Source organism: Coloeus monedula (genome assembly GCF_965178545.1).
Source record: "Coloeus monedula genome assembly, chromosome: 9".
Classification (NCBI taxonomy): Eukaryota; Metazoa; Chordata; class Aves; order Passeriformes; family Corvidae; genus Coloeus; species Coloeus monedula.
Genome location: NC_138789.1, coordinates 693898 through 710860, shown reverse-complemented (window position 1 = coordinate 710860; position 16963 = coordinate 693898).

Below are 16963 nucleotides of genomic sequence, written 5' to 3'. Positions count from 1 at the left end.
CTTCCTTATTGAAAAAACAGACAAAAAGACAAAAAAACACCCTTTGGCCAAACAGCTTTGTCACCTCCTTGGTATATGATGAGATTCACTCCAATTCCTTTTTGTTTGGTGCTCAAAACACTTACAGAGGTAACTGCCCTCAGAGAGGGTGGGATGGATTAGGGACTTGGTTTGCCATCTTGATACCTGTGGCAGGTCTTGATACAGTCTCAGTGTTTTCAAAGAGACCAAAGGATGGCACTTTGTGCCCTATTTTGGTGTTTCCCTCACACCTGGCACTGTTGTATGCCCAAAAGGAATATCAGCATTTACCATGTCAGCATCATCACTGTTCGAAGCCTGAGGGCTTGAGCAGCTGGCAAGCAAAAGGCAACCACAAAGGGATGCTCAGCTGTTGGAACTAGCCTTAGTTTTTGACAAGTTGAGGTTTTCAGCCTTGTAGATCAAGGTGTCTGGCAACCGTGCTGTCAGGGCGTTAACAGTTTGGATTACTTTCCATTTTGTGGGTTTTTAAAATTGCTTTTGAACCTGGGCTTACTTTCAGTTTTCTCAAGCGTGCTGGGGGGGAAATACTAAGTCTTTTGCACATTGCTTGTTTAATTAAGAGTCAATTATACCTTGTTTGAGTTCCTTAGACTGCAAGTGCCAGAGCTAGCAGTGCGGTGTTCTGGTCAGCGGTGAGGATGTGAAGGTTCCCAACCTGCCCATTACGAGCTCTTAATATAATGTAATATAATATATCCTGTTTTCTGTGGTTCCTTCCAACACAAGAACTGTGCAGCTTGCTTCCATGGTAACTCCCTCAGTCGTGAGGTGGGAAGCCTCCAGCTTTGGAATGGCAGCCAGTACAGCTGCAGCTCCTTGCTCGACAAGCTCCCGACAATCACCGTTGGTACGGCAAAGCGCATCCTGGTTTTCATGCAGAAAACGATCTCTTCCTGGGAAGACCAAAGCTCTGTGGAACCCTCATGCCAAATCCATCCTTCCTGTTGGGGTGTGTGGCTGCCAGCCTGGGGGGTGAAGCAGTCCTGTGTCTGTGAGCTCTGTGCTCTCCCATGACAGCCTCCGAGCACAGGCTGGGAGCTGGGGGAAATCCTGATGGATTTGCTCAATCTGACGTGGCCCGGGTTGCACCTGGCCTGCCCAAACTGAGCTGTTGGAGCTCCTGCTCCCGACTGCAGCTGTGCCCGAGGGACAGTGGGTTCCAGGAGTTCAGGTGCTCCCTGGCACCCCCGAGCCAGCCTCGGCTCTCCCTTCTCCCGGTGCCCCCAGCTGCGGTGCCCCTTCCCTGGCTGTGGCAGGGGACACCCCAGCGCTGGCCCTGGCCGTCCCATGATGCAACCTGTCCACGTCCTGTCACACACAGGAGCTGTTTATAATCTACTGTATTACAGCAGTTAAAATATATTTTGCTATTAGGGGAGGAAAACAAATTGCCTTGGCCTGTTTTTTCTCTGAGGCTCCTGGTTTGGGGGGACAGAGGATGGGACTGGGAGTGGGGTAAGACATGTGGGGTTCCTCTCCTGGGAAAGGTGGCTGCTGTGGGGAGATGTTGGGAAGAGAACCCTGTGAAGGAAGGGAAGCCTGAAGCTGCCTGTGCCCACAGCTGCCTCCTGTGGGGCTGCAAGTGGCTTCTCATTTTCCAAGGACAGGGAGGGGAGAGGGATGGAGACATTCATGCTGTGGCAGACCCCGGCGTAGAGGCACCAGGCAGGATCATGGGATGGTAGAGGAGAGATCTTGGCTGGGTGTGTGGGGAGAAACTTTTACACAAGCCCTTCTTTAGGTCCTGGAAAGGAGCATGAAATGTCCAAGGTAAAGACCAGGTGAGAAGGGAAGTTGGGGTTCCCTAAGCTTTGTATCAGCCACAGCATCCCCGAGAGGGGAAAGGACATCCTTGAGGTGCGAGACAGGAGCACAGGGAAGGAGGTGGTGGAACAGACCAGAGTTTTTCACCTCTCCTGATTTAATGCACCTCCAATTGGAGCAGCTGTGAAATGTATATCATGTTGGTGACTTCTGCCTTTATTTTGGGCCTGAAAATGGTTTGTGAGCCAAGAACTTAATGTGATGTTTTTCCAGCTGTGTACCACATGTTCCCAAGTCCTGTCTGTGTCCTTAAGCTGTAACAGCTACAGAACAAGGCCATTAATCTTCCCAGTCTTTCTGGGGGGAATATCAAGTACTGACTAAGAGGTGTGAGATGGAAAACAAAACTTCTGTCAAAAGTTTTTAGCAATTTTTTTGTATTTTCTTTCCAAGCAACCATTTGTGCAGCAAGACAAGAAACTGCCTGTCAGGGTTACTCCAGATTATACCTGTACCCACAAACATGTATCTGAAGGCAGAGAAATGTAGTAATTGTAATTAAAACCCACAGTACAAGGATAGAGCTGATAAGGAGGTCAAAAAGTCTTCGTACCAGAAGCATTTATAAAAAATTACACATTTGGCAAGGTTGGTAGGGGAGAAAGGCTTCAGAAGAGAATTCATGGGGATGACGAGATTAATGGATTTTTTTTTTCATTAGGAAGATAACACCTCCAAAAAGAAAGAGTGGCAAGATTAATAATTGGTGACAAATACCATTAAATCTCTGGCCCAGTCAGATCTGTGAAAGAAGCAGCTGTGCTTCATGCAGTTTGTAGGTGGAAACCAAGTGCCCCTTTGGAGGGTGCAGCAAAGCACCGGGGGCTCCTGAACAGCTGCACAGAGTGTCTGTCAGGTGTCAGGGGCTTTCCACAATAAATAATAGCAAAAACCCCCCTTAACCCTCTGCAGTACAAATGTGGGTTTAATTCTGCTACTGGACCATTCATTACTGCAAATTTTCTTGGCGAAGCATTAAAAAAGCCCCACTCACCATGCCTACAACTGGAGTGCCTGTTCCTGGACCAAAAGGCAGTGGAAGGAAGCTGAGAGGAGCCTCTTGGGAAGGCTGTTGGTCAGGACTCATCAGGTGGGTCTGGGCTGGAGGCTGTGGGGTTCTACATCTGACTTTCCATCCTTCCAGCTTCCCTTTAATCCCAGGATCTTCCCCTGCATTACATTTTGCCTTTCTTTATGCAACTGCTGGTGTTTTAGGGCACTCCCAACTCTGCAGGAAGCTGACTGCTAGCAGTCCACCAGAAGGAAAATGGCTTTACAGGAACACAAGGACAGAAGTTGATGTAGAGCATCCCTTGGTGTCCATGCTTTATCTCCTACAGGTAGCAGGTAACTTGTCCTCGGCTTCACCAAAGATCCAACAACCACTAAACACAGGATTAGCTTCCTGTGGTTTAGATCCTGCTTCAGGGTAAGGGACCAGGAATTTTGTCACAGATTTTCTCAGCCCCTATTTTATCCTCAGCTTTGCTTTCTCTTTCACCAGCGGAGTAAATGCTGCTGAAGTAGTTCTGATGTGCTGTTTTCCAGAGATTCCCCGAGCTGAGGGATACCTCCAGGCTGCTTGACCACACCAGGCCTGTTTCTTTCTCCCTGGAGAGTAGTTTTATTCCAGAGGAGGTTTCCAAAGCCTGACCTGTGCCAGCGCTTCTCTCCACAGCCCGGGGTACCTACAGTCCCCACAAACCACCAGAGCCCCAGGGGGCTTTGGGGGAGCATTTCCAGTTCCTGTCTTTTTCTGTGGAGAATAGTCTTCTCTAGGGCATGTGTTTCTTCCCTGGGCAAAAGGTTTGCTGACCTCCTAAGATAAATTTATCCTATATGGCATCACTTTGCTGGCCACACCATTTGACACAGATCTGAAGTGCCACCTTCCAGTCCCTGCAAACGTGCTCAGAAACGCCCCGGTGCTGGTGTCAATCCCTTGCCAAGGCTGTTTTGCCCACGCTGGTTTCTTTATCCCCAAGAAATAACAACACAGAGCTTGTTTAGATGGTCACCCTGACCTCTCCCACTCCCTGACACGTTTCTTGCTCAATAGTGACAGCCACGTGTGCCTTGTCTGCAGAGCTGCCTGCAAATGCCAGATCGGCTTTGGCATTATCCTAATCGCTGGAGCAAATTCAGACACCTGACAGACCACCCTGTCAGTTTGATGGGTGCTGGAAGGCAGGCAAAGAAGGGATAAGGAGCCCAGGGCAATGGAAAGATAGAGCTGGGAGCACACAGCAAGGTCTCTCCTTGGTCTCTTATGGCAGATGGCTGTGCTGCCTGATCTGGCTGGAGGAATGGGCCAGCAGTCCTGTTGGAGTGAGAGCTGAGAGACTTGAGGGAAAGATGTTTTGGGAGTACTTCTGAGAACCATCCTTCCAAAGGATGCCAGGCTGGCAGGGATGCTCTGTGATCCACGATTAAGAAAAGAAGCTCTCCTGGCTTTAATAGACTTAGCAGGGAATAGCTTTACACTTCTTTGTGCATAAGCAACGCTTAGCGGTGCTCGGCAGTGAGGAATGTTTTGGTTTGGAGGCAGCAGGGCATTGGCAGCAGACTGAAAAATAGTCTTTGGCCAACCACAGGCAATGCAAGCTTAATCTGCCTAAAATCCATGATCTCATCCATCTTTTTTGACCCAAGGGAGGGAGCCTTGGCTGTAAGGCTCAGGCTGAGCAGGACAGACTGGTGTGTGGTTTAGGCTGCAGTGAGGGAGTGGTGGGCTGCTGTGGGGTGGGTTGGAGAACAAGATCTTCCCCTCCATTTCAGGGTGTCTCTTATCAGTGTGTGACACTGTGACTTGTCAAGAATCTAAGGAAGCAATGACTGGCAGAAGCTCTTTTTCTGAGCACAGAAAAAGTCACACATGAGTGCTGTCACTCAGCTGTTTCTCTGGGTGTATCACTAGCTGGGAGAAGGGACATCTTTGTACATGCATCCCTGTGCTACCCTGATCCTAAAACTCATCAGCTTCCCTAGCACAGTTCAGGGTTGGCTGTTTCCATCTGCTTTCAGATGTAGATTGTTTCTGTCGGGTTCTGAATCATGCAGTGGGAAAGGTAAAAGCAGTGTGAAAAGCCATTATCTGAGCTTCCCTCTCCCACCTGCCAAACCTGTGTCCTCTGTGGGATGGAACCAGGAGTATGTGCACATCTTTCATGTTTTCACAAGAGCAGGTAGTGACAGGACAAGGGGGAACGGCTTCAAACTGAAAGAGAGCAGGTTCAGGTTAGATATTAGAAGGAAATTCTTCCCTCTGAGGGTGGTGGGGCACTGGCACAGGATGCCCAGAGAAGCTGTGGCTGCCCCATCCTCGAAGAGTCCTTGACTACTAACGGAGATTCTCCTCAGCTCTCATCCCTTCTTTCCCTCTGCTTTAGCTACTCTCTGATGATGAAGACCTACAAGACATCAAGAAGTTGATAAATGCAAGATTTTGGGAGGTTGAATGTATTACCGAGCAGTGTTTGCTCAGGAAACAACCCTGTGTTAGCTGAGCCCTAGGGAACATCTAAGCCCATCACAAGTGTGAACAAAACCACTTCAGCTCAAACCTTTTGTGCTGAAGCTCAAGAGTCCACACACGAGAATTTATGATTGACCAGTGCCATAGTTCAGCCAGTGCATTAAAGTCAGCACTATCTGATCAACAGCTCTGGTGACTGATCAATTACACTAATTGGTAGAAATGCTCAGCACTGTCACCAGTAGATTTTCAATTCATTGTGGGACCTACTCACTGTGGCATCTTCATGCTCGTGGATTCCTCACAAGATCTCTTGCCTGATTTCCATCACCTTTCTGGCACTGCCAAAGGGTGGTCCAGCTTTTGGGGGCACGGCAGGCTTGTGCTCCTCTTTCAGTTGCTAAAAGCAGACCTAGAGCAGCAGGGAGGCATTGTCTCCATGGCAGCCTGCCCTGGGAAATAAACCAAAGGGCGTGTAAACTCTGCTGGGATTCCAATGTAAGGAAAAGTGGGGGAATGGTGAGGAATGACCCATTTTGTAGCTCAGCCTTTACTTGGGGATGTCAGGAAAGTAGCAGGTAATAAAGGACATGTTGGCATAACATGTACTGGCCTTTTCCAAAGCTAAAGTATGACCCCCAGATATGTGCTGGGAATCAAGAGCATTCAAGGGATAAACTCCAAGGAACTTGACTCGCAGTCACAGGTGAAAAGAATTTCTGTAATTTTAAGTGTGATACAGTGCAGAGAACACACAGTGCAGATATGACACAGGGAAGTCATATGTTCAGTGGGAGAGTGGGTGGTTTGTGATTATGGGGATGATTTAGGGAAAGGAAAATAAAAGGAAAGGACGGATATTTCAAATGTAAAGTAAAACATCACTTTGAAGATCATTAACCAGATAGCACTCTCTGAGGGTAATAGTTTTTTTTACCTTATCAGTAATGCCAAGTTATCTTCATCTAGATACTGAATTATCCTGATAATAAAGTACGTAAATAAATGTTTTCTTTGTTGATATAAAATCATCATCTCCTGTGTGAGATAACAAACAATTGTTGAGTAATTTGCAACTAACCTTCTCAACCTTTGCCTCTGCAAGACCTTGACTCGTTCCTGATTTCAAAAGTGCTTCATCTCTGCTGGTTTTTAAATCATCCTATTTCCTTTATTCAGACTAAAACCAAACTGCACATATGCTACTCAGGTTTGCTGAGCTGCTTCTCATACTGCCATCTAATTCTTTCACTCAGGGTTACCCTGTCCTTTTCCCTACATTGTCTTATGCCACATGCCATATTTCAGCCTACAAAAGGAGCTGAGACGGCTAAAGGAAAGAAATAAGTAGTTGTCCTAAGAAAGGGGAGAGCAAGATGAAGGAATGGGGCCAGAATTGGCCAGACACCAGCATAGCAAAAGGTTAATAGCAGATTGTCAGAAGCCTCCATGGTTAGCCATGGTCTGAGCATAGGCACAGCATGGACATCTGATCCAAAATTGCTTCAGGCAGCAAGTCCAGGAAAAGCAATCTTAGTTCATTTTCACAAAGACTTTGGGAACAAGGCCACGGGAAAGGTGTTCTCTTGATCCATACAAGCCTTAGATTCATTTTTGCATTGTAATGTAATGAATGGCCTTTCAGCAGAAAACACAAGGTGTCCCTTCTCTTTACACTGGCTCTTTGGTAAGAAACAGTGAAAATGAGACAGATTATAAAGAATGGGTAAGAGACAATACTGAGAATGTGGTAATTTTGTCCTGTAAGGCAAGGGCACTCAGTTACCTGAAGTATTTATTATCTTCTATGACCTAATTACCTGGTCTCAAGCAGCATGTGACAGAAACACAAAGGTTTCGATGACAAGGATGAGAGAGGGGGAGAGAATAATGACAGATGAGACTGTTTTAGAAAGGATGTGTAAGAAAGTACTTCCTGTAAATTAATAAGGTTTGGCTTGAGGTCTTAGCTTTTATTCAGTCTTCCTTAATCACTTCTTAAAGCCTTCAGAGAGTACCTTCATCGTGAGAATAAGGTGTGTCTTTCCTCTGAAATTTGCACTTGGGACTAGAGTGACCTCTCCAGTGAGCTCCATTTAGGTGTCTCTTTTGTTGGGTTTTAGTTTGATGCTTTTTCCTGGTCTTAAAATCAAGAGTCATACACGGTTACAAGGGAAAAAGGGATTTTACCTTGGTATTAATTTTAAGGATCCTTAGGTGCACACATCCAGGTCGAATACACCTCAGTGCACACCACAATGCACACCCCACAAAAGATCTGGTATGTCACAGGTGTTACTAATTAGCAGATCTATCAAAATTTCCCCAATGAGAGGCACGAGTGAGCCCCCCTCCCCAAGGAACCTTTCCCTGGATGGTTCTATCTTCATTTACAGAATGTGTTCTTGGCGTCTGGGGCACACTGATCCCTAACTATGAAGCTTCTAAGATGTTGAGTTTCCCAGCTTGACAAACAAGTCCAAGAAGGTAGGCAAAAAGCACTGAGAATACAGAAGCTGTAAAAAGGTGTAACAGGGGTATAAAAGAAAAGGCAAAAAAATCATCATGGCATCAAGTTAAGTTTTAAGATCAATGCAATGACACAGACAGCCTTCCCAAAGCAAGCTGCTGTTTAGTAAGGACAACGAAATACTTGTAAGGGCTAATATGGCCAACCCCCATGGAAGTGTTCCCAAGTGGCTGTTCTGCCTCCTCCCATGCCCTCCTGGGACCCACCTTTTCTTGCCCCTTAAGCTGATGCTGCACAGCAGGAAAACTTAAACAATTATCATTCCAGCTGCTTCTCTTCGGCCTCCTGATTGTTTAAAACTAATGCCTGGTTGTGGAGTTGCCACTGTGCATTCTAAAAAGTTCCATCCTACAGAGGGTAAATGACTCCATTTCCCACCAGTCTGCACATCCCAACTCTGCTTCACTGTGCTTCTCCCAAACCAGAGAAGTTAAGCAGCCCTACTCCACAGCTGTGCAGTGGGGAAACCAAGCCATGCATCAAAATCATTGAAATACAAAAAAACTGCCATTGCCACCATGTGCTTAACATGCCAACTTTGCTGCAAGGTGTCATGGAAACCAGGACCTCCCCAGGATTTTCACTAAGGTTAAACACTGACTATCAAGAGCGAGCATTGTTACATCTCAGGCATATTCCCCAAGGAACAGGGAATTGCCACCAGCATGTGCCAGGTAAGTGAATGAACAAGGAATTTACTGCCTTGTCCAGGCATTTGGCACATCTGTTCATACTGTATCACCTGCATCTTTGAAGAATGTGATTATAACTGCAAAGCTGTTTTAAAAAGAATTATATTAAGCCTTTATGCAATGAGGGAGCCAAATCTGCCAAGATGTCAGGGCTTTACATCAAGCCTATTTTCTTTCAGCTTGCTTTGTATTCAGTGTTTATTAAACAGCTCATTCTTAATCCTAAGTGTAGCCTGTTCCCACATAGGCTGTTCATCCCTCTTGGCATCCCTCACAGAAACCAGCTTTATTTTTGTTGGCTGAGGGAATCATAATTAAAAATCATATTTTCTTCCCCCACAGGCACAGCTAGGTTTTTGACAGCACTGGGGAGAAGTGCTCAAGGTGTGAAAGCTGAAGTGAGGTCCTGGCATGCACGAATCCAAGCTCCCAGCATTTCATCACAAGATTCCTGCCTGACTGGCCCAGGTGGATGCAGTGAGGAGCTGTACAGGCTCCAGCCCGTTGCATGAAGCTGAGAGTGATGATAAACCACCCTTCCTGTAAGGACAGAGGAGCTAACTGGATCCGGACTGGCCTTTTCAACATACACTTGAAAAATGTCCTTCTCTGGGGACCCTGGTGCAGGAAAGTGGCAGTGGGATAAACGTGATCAGCTGAAGTGTTAAAATGATTGGTGACTGCCTTTCATTTGCTTTGGTTTGGCAATACCTGTGGATACAGTTGGAGATTTCAATATCCTTCCTGGAACACCCCCATCTCCCTCAGAACTGCCACCTGCTTTGGAAATCTTGACATTTGAAAAAAAACCAAACAAAATGAGTGATTCATATAGAGTCATATAGATATGTGGGGGTATATTCCTCTCCATGGTGCTCCATTGTCTTTAGTAAACATCATCAAGAAATAAATCATTTGCAGAACAGATAGATAATGTGCATGTGCAAGATTCCCTGTGAATGCCAGGTTTGCCCACAACTAGAGCATTAACAAAAAAGCTTGTGTCGGGTTTCCAGCATCTGGTGTACTTAAGTATACTGGGGGGGTTTGAGCTGGGAAGCAAAAGATACCTTTGAGACAGGAGATCCTTAGGGTCTGGTGCTCTAGAGGTCACTTTGCTTCTGGATTTGGGGCTTTCTTCAGTGGTACCTAGGGATTTTTTTCAGATGATTCAGCAATAATGACATTCTTAACAAAAAAGGAAGTGCAAGCCTGCAGTTGCTATGGATAAGAGCATTCTATCAAGTATCCACTCTTTCTTTTTGTCTCCCTCTGGCCAGAGCACAGTTGTGAAGAATACTTGTTTCTCTTTCGATACTTTTTTTTCTCTTTGAGCTGTGGTTTTTGTCTGCCAGCCAAAGGAGCAGAGGAGAACTCCTCTAAAAATAGCTGCGAGGTCTCCAGTACAGTGCATGAGCACAAATTTATTGTTTCACCCTCAGCAAGCATTTCCTCTGAAATAACACTGATGTTTCCTGTTCAGAGAGCAGCTGTGCCTGCTGGCTCTGTGGTTTTACTTCCTTCTCCTAGGGTTGTAGATTCCTAGGGAGTCTTTCTCCTAGGGTTGCAGTGTGGTGTGTGATTTTTGGTTTGTTGCTGAATTCTGGACATGAGAACGCACTGCATGGCTGATAAGCAGCATATGATCCTAAACAAGAACTGGGAGGAGGATAAATCCCTAGTAGGAAAAGATATGTTTGTAATGAATATAGAAGAAAAAATTGGTAAAAACAAACATTTCTGTCATTAGATCAGTTTGCAAATTGGATGAGGTGGGACACTGACTTACGGGAAATACACCGACTTCAGATCACTTAATTTAATTTTAATTCATTAAAATTAATTTAATTCATTTAATTCATTAGTGGTTTAGGTTTGCTCTGATGCTTTGTGCAGGTGACTGAGCTGCACAGAAAACTGGTCCTGTGGCTGGTGGATTTGCTGGGATGTGACAGCAGAACTGCTTGTCCTGTGAGTGTCTCAGTTTTACTCCCCTGACAGATCAGTTCCCCATGGTTCATGATGGCTTTTGCTTCACCCATTGAGCTGGACTTTTGCTGCAGTTCTGGTGGCTGCCTTGCCCAGAAGATCAGGTTGAGCTTCTGATTTAATTCCTTAGGTGGGAGGATGTTTGAGACCGCCTGTGACAGTGAGATGCACTTTATAGATGGTTGGCCTGGCATTAGCCTGCTTTCATGAAAAAGCAGGTTACATTCAGGTGACAAGGAAATGGATTTGGATTTATTGTCTTGGACAATTTGTTCCCATTGGTTCTGAACTCAATCCCAAGGCAGAGTGATGTTGTTCATGACTGCAATATACAGCCAGTGCTGCAGCTCTCATGCTGCCTTTTTTTTGCTGTTGATGTAATATTAAGTAATTAGCATGTTCATTAGTGTTTAGAAATATCTCTACTCAGGACTCCTGAGGTGGCTGGAGTTTAAGTCTAAATACGTGCAAGAGAAAGTCAGAGACCAGCTGGCTTTGCCTAGGTTATTTGGATGGACAAAAGGAACACATCTGTAACCTGATCCTGAGGGTGCCTTAGGGGAAGTGCAACTAAAGCTTAAGGACACTGTAATTCCTTCAACTCAAGAAGAGCTCAAGATTAGAAGTAAAAGAGGAAGTTGCTATTATGCAGGTGACTATAGTAGCTGCAATGTGACACTTTTCAGCAGGACCTTTCTGTTTGTTACTCATAGTGTGTGATGTGACACGTGGCCCTACAGCTGCCATGAATGCCACTAGGCCAGTGGTATCTCCGACTTCTTTTCTTTTCTCCTTTTCTCCTATTTCCTTTTCTCTCTCAGCAGCAGCCAGGTGCTGGTATGAATTGTCTGACCGAGGACAGCAAAGCCTTTGCAGACATGATCAGATATGTAGGGCATGACTCCAACGTCGACCTGAAGTCTCTGAAGTCAGATGTCGTTTTGGTCACAGGGGTAGGAGTCTCCACCACACCGATGGTTTTAGCCGGTTGGCAGAGACTTGGTGCTGGGTTTTATCTGTCTACTCAGACTCAGTTATGAGACCCCATTTAACACTCGTGTCAGACCTGCACCAGGCAGTGCAAGGTTCTGATGTTCTCTCTGATTCCTCTCTTCTTGCAACTTTCAATAATCTTAGCACAGTTACCACAGCTGCAAGTCGTCCTCCTGACCCACACATCACTGCCATGGCCCCAGGTCTGTCGTGGGACCAGGAATGGGTGATGTGTGTAGTCTGAACCAGGGCTATCTGCAGAGGCTGGGAGGGTGAAAATGGTTTGGTGCTGAGCACATGGGAGGAGCTGGAGAGGATTTAGAGGTTCAGAGGGATCCCACAACACAGGGAAGCAGAAGCTTAAGTTGTTGCAGCCTCCTGGGTCTTGTTTTGTCCATTAGCCTTCAGGACAGTGTTCTTTGATAAAGTTATTCTCCAGAAGCCATAGGGCCTGCCTTTTGCAGTCATTCCCTGGCCAGTCAGTCATCCAGAGTGAAGCCAAGAGGTGCAGGAACTGTGGATGTTTAGCAAACTGTCACTGGACAGTCCCACTCCTTACGCACGCTGCATTCCTAGCATGCCTTGCCCTTCATGCCTTAGAGGTGTGCAGCTAGTTCTGAGTGACAGTGGAAGATGCAGGAGCATTTCTTTACAGACTTTCATTTGTTTTACAGACATAAATCCATGGAAATCACAATTACCTTCCAAGGCTTAGAGCAGGAGCCTGTCAACAGTTACTTTTACCGAAAAATCATGGTCGAAAGCTGACTTATGCCTGTTGGACCCTGTGAGGAGCTGCTTCTTTCTGTTCTCTGAGCATTTTGGTGTGTGTTTTGGGGTTTTTTTGCTCCTGGTCGAGCTACAGCCATGTCCAACCTCTGTAACCCAGTGATTGCACCAGCAATCCAAGACTACAAGCCAGTGAGAGTTTCACATGTGCATCAGAAAAGGACTGCAGTCTGGTTTTGATGCCAGGATGTGTTCAGTGCCTAAACTTGCCTCTAGTTTTGCATGTTTTGCTGACACAGAGCTCTTGCCTGGGTTGGTACTGTGAACTGAGACACCAGCATCAAGCCAGGCACACACTGCTGATGAAATCTGGCATTGTTGGTTTCATGTTCACTTAAACAAAGGTTTTCCCCTTTCCAACCAGAGGGAGGTGACCACCAACAAGTCCTCCCCTCCCTTTTCTCAGGAAGAGTTTGAAGTTCTGGCAGCACTGGAATGTCTGCAAGTGCAGCTGCTCTGAGTACTGGTCCTGTGCTGGAGGCCTGAGCAGGGCAGGGTTTCATTTCAGGCAGGTGCTGGTTCTGCTCTCTGATAAGGTTCTGCTTCATCCAATATCTGATGGCTTAATTTTGTGTTTCCTTTCACTCAGAATGTCTTGGAACACTTGAGAGGTATTCATGATAGTTTTCTGCAAGGCTTCTATTTCTACAGGTCCTGTTTGCACTTGCAGAGTGCTGTATGAATGCAGCTGAGCTTTTCCATGGCCTGCCAGTCCCCTGAAGCTTGGTAGGTGCAGCCATGCAATATTGTGCCTCAGTGTGGGGAACACAGTGAAGGGACACCCACGTGTCTCAGTGCAGAATCACACCGAGGTTTGTGTTTGGTAGTGACTTTCTTCCATGCCTAAGCAGGCTCGGGCACTCTGAATTATGTTCCCTCATACTTGTTTTGTCTGAGAGCTTGCATTATCCAGGGAAACCCCATCTCATTAGCTCTGCTAATAGAATTGACTCTGCTCTGTTTTTATCCTCTCACAGCAAAGATCAGCATCTCACCCTTTGCTAGCAAACACTGAATTTTAAAATTAATTAAATTTGCAACATTTCCATAGATGTGCCATGAAATCCTTTGTAGATCTTTTAACAGTGCCCTTCTCTGAAACCATAAGCATGTTTTATAGAGTCAGCCAATCCCCCCGGGCTCTTCAGCTCTCTAAATCTTTCTCTTGGGTCTCCTGCCAGCAGCTCCTTAGATTTCAGGTTTTTGCATTAACTTTGCTTCTGCATTTCAAAGAAACAGAGATCCGTGCTCAGAATGTAGAGGAAAGATTTGAAGGTCTTGAAGAGAAGCAGGAAGAAGCTCTGCAGGGAATCAAGAGCTAGAGTGCAAGCTGGAGAAAAATGAGAAAGTCATCCAAGAAGCAACAGACAAGGAAAGGCAAAGTCAGGATAATCAATATTCTGAACCTTTTTCCAGATTTGGAGACTGAAGCAGTCTTTGAGGACACCTCACTCACCTGTTTAATGCAGAACCCTCCCCTACTGGACACATCCTGAGGTTTTGTCTCGACTCTGTCAGTGGTCAAGCAAAGAGGCTTTTAACATGATTCTAGTTCAGGGCAGAAAAAACTGCTGAACATGGTCTGGTTTTGAGAGAAACTAATTCTGATTTTGACATGTAACAGGGTCTGTATCTAGGAGGTCACTGTAACTGGCATCATGTTCCTTGTGAGCGAGTACTCCCTGTTACAGTCAAGAAGATCTGTTTAGGATCGCTGATTTTGGATTAGAAAAGCAATTATGTTCCAGAGGCCACAGACCTTTTGTGTTTATAACACAGGATGCCCTTGCTTTCTCCAGGAGGTATTTGAACACGGATAACCTACTGTTCTTGCCCATATGGTGTGGCAGTGAGTTCCTTAGGTCATAAGCTTATTGGGTACGAAAGACTCTCCTTGTGCTCTTTCCCAACTAGATCCACAAGATTTAAATGTGGAGAAGGAGAAAGAATGGGAATTAAAATTTCTTCCCAGCATATCTTATCTCTTTGACTTCAAAATGGGAGGAGGGGCTAACTTGTTAGTTAAGGATGTGATGATACCTTGGGCACATTTTAACTCCGTGGTATTTTTAATGGCTTTGGCTTGCTGTTTTTTCTTTCAGAAAAATTTTCCAAGAAAGTATCTCAGAAGCCATGGCCTGCTCAACTCCCAAAGCTTCCACCTCTGGCCAGCCCAAGGGATCCAGAAAAAGCAAACACTGAATAACAGCAATGGCTGAGTAGTGTCTTAGTGCCCATTCCCAGCAGCACTTCCTCCTGATCTGCTGTCATGACTCCTTACCTACTACCCCAATCTCTGTGCCATTTCAGCATTTATGCTGTTCTTCTTCCTGCCTCCACCACTTCCATGTGTGTCTTGCTTGTCCTCTGCCTCCTCCCACAGTTCTAGTATCAATATGCAGTTTGTCATCCTTGTAAAAATACTGCCACTTCAGCTTTCTGCACAACACATCTCTCTTGCCTGTGCCCCTCCTGTTTGCACTCATCGATCTCTTCCTGCTGCTTTATTTCCTTCTGCCTCATCTCTGTTGGATCATGCAAGCAAGTTGTTTGCACCTCTTCCCTCACATATCAAGAGATTTTTACCTCAGTGCCAGCATGGCCTGGTTATGTATCTGATAATGGGTACCCACTTCATCCTCTGAGCTTCAGATGACCCAGCTACCAGCTGTCTGACTGATTAGGAGGAAAATGTACAAAAATCAGGATGACTCTGCAAATTGACCCATTCTCAGCTTGGAAGAGCAGGCAGTGAAACTGTCAGGAATTACATCAGCTCAGACAACACCTGCCCACTCCTTCAGAGTAAATTCTCTCTTGGAAACTTCTTCTACCACTAATCCTTAAGTACATTTCTTAAATGTGTTTTCCTTCTGCAAGGCTTTTGAACACAATATTTCCTGATGGTAAAATGGCAAGTTTCTGCTGGCTCTGTACATGTAAAAGAGAGAAGATCCTGGCTCTGTACATGTAAAAGAGAGAAGATCCTGCTGGAACAAGGCATGCTTTTTGGAGCTGAGGATGCTCTTAGCTATAATTTGCCTTTCTGTAAGAAAGTTATGTGTTTGAAAAACCTATGCCTGGCTTCTGCAGATACAAGTGCACACAGGGAAATGGGTGTGCCCTGACGTAGTGCTGCGTGTCTCCTGACAGTCAGTTCTTGGGCTAAGTGTTGTTCCTTTGAGACATTATCTGTAAAGCTGTTGGTCCTTTGTGTGCCAAGAATCTTGGTGGGGATGGATCATTTTACATGGAGTTAGAAATGCAGCCAGAGAAATGTTCAGAGAAAGGATCAGCTGCAGCTCATTCCGTAGTATTATGCCCTTTTATCCTTATGCTCTTGAGGTTGGGAAAGAAGGGCCTATTCCAGCAGCATGAGAAATAACCAGAACCAGCTTTAGAGGAGTAACTGCACAGCTCATGTTCCCCAGTGGAAGATGACAGAGCTGTTCAACTTCCCAGAGCTAGTTTTCCATGAGCAGATCACTGCTGAGATCTATCACAGGCTCACCAGCAAGAGTCACAGTGATCCTGCTGCCCCCTCCCCTGGGAGGGTTACAGTGGCCAGTGATGTAGATGGGAGGCTACACCTGGAGCTCAGGTGCTTGTGTGGTCACCAACAAGTTTAGAGGTGGATTTTTACCACTTCCCAGCCACTTGTAAGGGGGCTGGTTGGCCAGGTGTCCTTGCTGTAAAGATGCTGGCAAATACTTGTAGACTTGAGTATCGTGGGAGCAGTTAGTGTTACCAGCAGGCAAAGAGCTGTGAATAAGTGAAAATTCAAGAGTGAGACTGGCTGGGTAACCCCTGCTAACCACGGGCATCATGACCAACAGTGTGGGGGCAATTGAGAGAAGGGCCACAAAGTGCCCTCTATTTGACCTCTACAGGACACCAACAGCAGAACAGAGGTGCTGGGAATGGCTGTGCAGGGAGATCTTGCTTTGAAGCAAGAGGAGATGCTGTAGGTCAAGTAAAAGGGCAGGAGCAGAGCTGACATCCACACAAAGGGCACCAGGACCAGAGAATCTGAGTGCAGGGATATTTCCTTTGACAGTGCTCCAGACCTTTGCCAAGGGAAAGGACTGCAATACCTGTAGGTTCCTGGCCATTACAAACAGCTGTAGGCAGGAAAGATACATAGGAGCTTGTGGCTTCTAGGATTTTTGAGAACTCACTCTGTTCGTTCTCTGTGTGTGAAAATTACCAAGGCAGCTGCAGGTGGGCGAAAGTTTTCCTGTTCCGAGGCTCTCGGCCAGCGGTGCCGGATCCCCCCTGTCAGCTCAGTAGGCGCTGGTTAAACGGGACACCTCGATGTTTTTAAGCGCCCCCGAGCTCAGACGTTGTCCTACCTCACCACCCTGTGGACGCGGGCAGCAGCACAGCCTTTCCTCCGCGCTACAGATGTGCTCAGCAGGGAAGCACAAGCCTTAAAGGCTGCCCTCGCCTCCTCTCCCTTTTCCTCCTGCTTCAGAACTAGGGCTAAGCTAGGCTGTGTGGATGTATGTGGGTGGTTACTGAAATCCCATATCCAGGACACCACAGGACCCAGCTCTTTCCCTCCCTGCAGCACCCACCATCCTGCCTGCGTGCCGAGCCCCTTGCTGTTCCCCCACGGATTGTCGT